The sequence below is a fragment of the Vulpes vulpes genome, chromosome 10 (genome assembly GCF_048418805.1).
Source record: "Vulpes vulpes isolate BD-2025 chromosome 10, VulVul3, whole genome shotgun sequence".
NCBI classification, from domain to species: Eukaryota; Metazoa; Chordata; class Mammalia; order Carnivora; family Canidae; genus Vulpes; species Vulpes vulpes.
In genome coordinates, this window is record NC_132789.1 from 32236850 (window position 1) to 32243218 (window position 6369).

Here is a 6369-nt window from a genome sequence, read left to right on the forward strand (position 1 = left end):
AGTCCAATTACCGTAGATGGATCATACTTAGTTAGCGAGCTTAATTCTTACTTTTAAGGTGGAGTGACAGCATTTGGGTACATATTTGGAAACAGAGATATAGCAATATCACGTATGTTAGCTAAAGCCTGCACAAATTAATGGGTAGGTATTGCTTTGGATAGATGAGGAAGAAATAAAACCAACCATGCCCTTTGAAATTTTTAAAAGATACACAATTCATCAACTACTAACTGTGTATTAATGTGCTTCTGGACATGAAAAGCTTACTCTGGGGAATATCAAAGTATGAGACATCAAACTTACTTTTAATTATTTTGAATTATGAGTGCCATGTCTTATTAGTAAACACAATGAATAAGAAAAAATGAAAGATTGTTTATAAATAAATGACATGATTTATGACCAGATGAGATGCACGCATTGTCTATTACAATCCACTGGGGACTTCAGTCCCTTTGCTCCTGAACTTGCCCTGGCCGCCCCAAATAAAGTGGAATGCCTCCGCATCAGAACAAATGCCTCCTGTTAACCAAGTCAGTCTCCTAATTTGCTAGTGCTATAAAGCCTCTATGAATCTCAGTATTTTTTAGGTAAATCTCTGTTAAGTAAAATGTTTAACTTATTGCACTGGTCTTAGACTTTCAATAGACTTTATTGAGACACGGTTTTCCTAACTGTATCGTTCAGTTGGCCTTGGCAAATGTATGCATTCTCGTAATGTCCTCCATATCAAAACACAGAATATGTCCATTATTCTAAAAAGTTTTCTCCTGGATTCCTGGGTGGCTCAGTGGTTTAGCGCCTCCTTCAGCCCAGGGCCTGATCCTGGAGTCCCAGGATCAAGTTCCGCATCAGGCTCCCTGCATGGAGCCTGCTTCTCCCAATGCCTGTGTCTCTGCCTCTGTGTGTGTGTGCGTGTGTGTGTGTGTGTGTGTGTATGTGTGTCTTTCATGAATAAATAAAGAAAATTTTTAAAAAAAAGTAAAAAGTTTTCTCCAAACCCTTCAGCTCAATCTTTGCTCCCAGTTCCAGGCCCTCAGCAACTATTGAATTACTTTCTCTCACAGTAGGTAAGTTTTTTGATTTCCAGAGTTTCAATAAATGGAATACTAGAAATAGTCTATTTCATTTTTAGCCTCTTTTACTTTTTAATGGTATTGAATATATCAATAGTTCATTCTTTTGATTGCTGATAAATATCCCACTATACGGATATTGCAGATTATGTAGTACTTTAATGTTTCATGCTTTTTTTAAGTAGCTTCCATGCCCAAATGGGGCTTGAACTCATAACCCTGAGATCAAGAGTCACATGCTCTACTGACAGAGCCAGCCAAGTACCCCTTAAATTTTAGTACCTTATAGTGACATCTCATCAAGGTTTTAATTTACATCTCCCTAATATGATGTTGAAGATTTTTTCATATGACTAAATAACAACTGAATATCTTCTTTTTTAAAAAGATGTATTTATTTGTTTTAGAGAGAGAGAGAGAGAGCAGGAGTGGGAGAGGCAAAGGAGAGGGAGAGAAGATCTCAAGCAGACTCATGCTGAACACAGAGCCAAGGTAGACTCGATCCCACAACCTTGAGATCACAACCTGAACTGAAACCCAAGAGTTGGATACATAACGGACAGCACCATTCAGGCGCTCCTGGAATATTGTCTTTCATAAAATATTTTCTAAACTTTTTGCCCTTTTACAAAAATGGCTGTTTGCCTTTATTATTGAGGCATTATTATTCTTTACATGTTCCCTCTAGATGCTTGTCTTCTGGCAGATATTAATCTTGCAAATACTTTCTCACAGTCTGTACCATACCTTTCATTTTCTTGATTATGTTTTTCAGAGAACTGAAGGTTTTTTAATTTTGATGAAGCCCAATTTATAATTTTTATTCCTCTGGTCCTAAGAAATATTAGCTTACCTTAAGGGCATTAAGATTTTCTTTTTGAATTTTGTAACTTCAGCTCTTCTGTTTAGGTTTATGATCCATGTTGAATCTTTTCCTAATGTGTCATGTGAGATAAAAGCATATTTGAAATTTAGATATGGGCTAGTTATTTTATATTGGGTAAATATGGTTAAATTTTCTTGGAAGATATAATAGAGTGAGATTACGTAGGAAAATGTTCTGATTTTATGTAGAAAAGCTGAATTAGTTTGGGGTAAATATTAATATTTTTTCCAATTCATTCTTCTCACTCAGAAAAAGAAAAACAAATATAAAATGCTCTATGTCTTGCTACCTACATAGATAAATAAAGCAAATATTATTGAACTAGGAAGATGAATACATATGCACAGTACAGGTTCAGATTTTTCTGCTTGAAAACTATTAAAATTAAAAGTCAAAAAATAAAAATAAGGTTGCAAAAGATTCTATTCTATCTTACTAGGATATGCAAAACAGTATACTTCATGTAGGCTTAAGGATAATAATACTTTAATAATTAATAATAATTATTATTATTTCAAATGTTGAGAATTGGAGGAGCAATGTGGGCAAGAAATTTAAGCAATTCTATTAGTAAACATATCAAAAGTTCTGAAGATAATCCTGATGTCCAAGGTTCAGAGGTTTCTGTTCAGGAAACTCACCTTTGAATAAAGTCACATTGGATTTCTGTGTCCCTCTGAATAGAGAATAGGATATGTATATATCATCTAAAGTCTACTACTGAGTTAAGGTGCTTTTCTAGCTTGGTTTCTTAGGATTATTGCAATAAATAATATCTTTGTGTATATTATATAATCATACATATTTAGTATTTTACTTGCCATTATTTCCTATTTTTACTGACTCTACAGTACATTTAGCCAGAAGCGTTGCCTCCCAAAACTGTAGCCATGACTTTCCTTACACATTGGGAAAGAAATGCTCATTAGTTTGCTACACTGTAGAGGGTAAATGTTTTTTATAGCTCTAATTATTGCTAAAATCCATGAGTAACAGGTCCTAGTAGGATGCCTGCTGAGATGCTTATATCCCAGTCAAAATTTCATATAGTTTATTAATTTTTTTATGTCCTCTGTAAACCTTGCAACTTTGTATTTCTCTGAGATTGGGTAATTTCAGACACTTGAGGCTTGCCCTGCTTTTTGTAAATGAATAAGCAGAGTTGTAGTTATTATAACCCTTTATCATTAGAAGAAAAAATTATTTGTGTGATGTTGTAAATAGAAAAATGTCATGTGTGTGTCTGTGTGTAACTCCTTTTAGAAATTTGAAATAGGGATCCCTGGGTGGCTCAGTGGTTTAGCACCTGCCTTCAGCCCAGAATGTGATCCTGGAGACCCGAGATCGAGTCCTACATCAGGCTCCCTGCATGGAGCCTGCTTCTCCCTCTGCCTGTGTCTCTGCCTCTCTCTCTCTCTGTGTCTCTCATGAATAAATAAATAAAATCTTTTAAAAAACAAAGAAAGAAATTGGAAATAATTTTTTTTAGAATGTTCTCACTTTTTCTCTTCTCTGTCTTTTACCACTGCTATTGATGTGTATGTGATGACATAGGAAGTCCTATATTTTTTAAAAACAAATTTGGGCTCATTGAACGCGGCGCCAGATCTGCAGACGGCTGTTGTCTCCGCGAGCCGAGCCCGGCCCACACAGAAGCAACTATGTCTAAGGGACCTGCAGTCGGGATCGATCTTGGCACCACCTACTCCTGCGTGGGTGTCTTCCAGCACGGGAAAGTGGAAATAATTGCCAATGATCAGGGAAACCGAACCACCCCAAGTTATGTCGCCTTCACGGACACCGAACGATTGATCGGTGATGCTGCGAAGAATCAAGTTGCGATGAACCCCACCAACACGGTTTTCGATGCCAAGTGGCTGATTGGACGTAGATTTGATGATGCTGTCGTCCAATCTGATATGAAACATTGGCCCTTCATGGTGGTGAATGATGCTGGCAGACCTAAAGTCCAAGTAGAATACAAGGGGGAGACCAAAAGTTTCTATCCAGAGGAGGTGTCCTCTATGGTCCTGATGAAGATGAAGGAAATTGCAGAGGCCTACCTTGGGAAGACTGTTACTAATGCAGTTGTCATGGTACCTGCATACTTCAATGACTCTCAGCGTCAGGCTACCAAAGATGCTGGAACTATTGCCGGTCTTAATGTACTTCGAATTATCAATGAGCCAACTGCTGCTGCTATTGCTTATGGCTTAGACAAGAAGGTTGGAGCTGAAAGGAACGTGTTGATCTTTGATTTAGGAGGTGGCACTTTTGATGTGTCAATCCTGACTATTGAAGATGGGATCTTTGAGGTCAAGTCCACAGCTGGAGACACCCACTTAGGTGGAGAAGACTTTGACAACCGAATGGTCAACCATTTTATTGCAGAATTCAAGCGCAAACACAAGAAGGACATCAGCGAAAACAAGAGGGCCGTCCGCCGTCTCCGTACTGCATGTGAACCGGCTAAGCGTACACTTTCTTCCAGCACCCAGGCCAGTATCGAGATTGATTCTCTGTATGAAGGAATCGACTTCTATACCTCTATTACTCATGCCTGGTTTGAAGAATTAAATGCTGACCTGTTCCGTGGCACCCTGGACCCTGTAGAGAAAGCTCTTCGAGATGCCAAGCTGGACAAGTCTCAGATCCATGACATTGTCCTGGTGGGTGGTTCTACCCGTATCCCCAAGATTCAGAAACTTCTGCAAGATTTCTTCAATGGAAAGGAACTGAATAAGAGCATCAACCCTGATGAGGCCGTTGCTTATGGTGCAGCTGTCCAGGCAGCCATTCTTTCTGGTGACAAATCTGAAAATGTTCAAGATTTGCTGCTATTGGATGTCACCCCGCTTTCTCTTGGTATTGAAACTGCTGGAGGAGTCATGACTGTGCTCATTAAGCGCAATACTACCATTCCTACCAAACAGACACAAACCTTTACTACCTACTCTGACAACCAGCCTGGTATGCTTATTCAGGTCTATGAAGGTGAGCGTGCTATGACCAAGGATATCAACCTACTTGGCAAGTTTGAACTCACAGGCATACCTCCTGCTCCTGGTGGTGTTCCTCAGATTGAAGTCACTTTTGATATTGATGCTAATGGTATCCTCAACGTGTCTGCTGTGGATAAGAGCACAGGAAAAGAGAACAAGATTACCATCACTAACGACAAGGGCCGCTTGAGCAAGGAGGACATTGAGCGCATGGTCCAGGAAGCTGAGAAGTACAAAGCTGAAGATGAGAAGCAGAGAGACAAGGTGTCTTCCAAGAATTCACTTGAGTCGTACGCTTTCAACATGAAAGCAACTGTTGAAGATGAAAAACTTCAGGGCAAAATCAATGATGAAGACAAACAGAAGATTCTTGACAAGTGCAATGAAATCATCAACTGGCTCGATAAGAACCAGACTGCAGAGAAGGAAGAATTTGAACATCAGCAGAAAGAGCTGGAGAAAGTCTGCAATCCCATCATTACGAAGCTATACCAGAGTGCAGGAGGCATGCCAGGAGGAATGCCTGGAGGCTTTCCTGGTGGTGGAGCTCCTCCCTCTGGTGGTGCCTCCTCTGGGCCTACCATTGAAGAGGTTGATTAAGCCAACCTGATGACAGGTCTAGCATTGTTCCACACATTTGAAGGACCCAAATTTGTAGCAAATTCCATGGCAGTTTTAAAGTCAAGCTGCTATAGTAAATATACTGGGCATTCTTGACACTTGAATATGGAATATGTGCACAGGGAAAGGAAATAAACATTGCACTTTATAAGCGCTGTATTGTTAAGTGGAAAATGCAATGTCTTAAATAAAACTGTATTTAAAATTGGCAAAAAAAAAAACAAATTTGGCATTATATATACAGATTAAAAACAAAGATACAGTTGGATACAATGTTACCACTTAAAAATTCAACCTAATTTTTTTAATAACCTAAAATTTAAAAAGTGATTAAATCATTTGTAAAATATAACAATTGCATTATGGCAGACATGGGAAATATAATAAAAATTTTCAAGAATAAAAGATTATTACAAAAATTGTTTTAGCTATTAAATTTAATATTTTTGTAACTAACAAAAGGTTTTGAGAACTATCATAGATATACAAAAGTCATGTTTAATATTAAAATTAGGTGAAAAAATGTATATTCAATATGATTCCATCTTTTCCTCATATACATGAGCACAGAAATATCTGGGAACTATATTGATTTAAATAGTTATTATAGTTTCATAAAAAGGTTATGAATTATATATATTTTCACTTTATGTTTTCTATAAATTTAAGCTATTTCAAGATTTTCTAATTAGATAATATACTTTTCACATATTCATTTAGCAGGGCTCATGTAGACTTACTGTTCACAGGTCCAAAGAACCAGAAGCCTGTTTTTGTAAAT

General features: G+C 37.7%; 1 pseudogene; it reads left to right on the forward strand.

Annotated features, from left to right (window-relative positions):
• The first annotated feature begins 3556 nt into the window (after positions 1-3556).
• Positions 3557-5807, forward strand: LOC112931963 (heat shock cognate 71 kDa protein pseudogene; annotated as a pseudogene).
• The last annotated feature ends 562 nt before the right edge of the window (positions 5808-6369 follow it).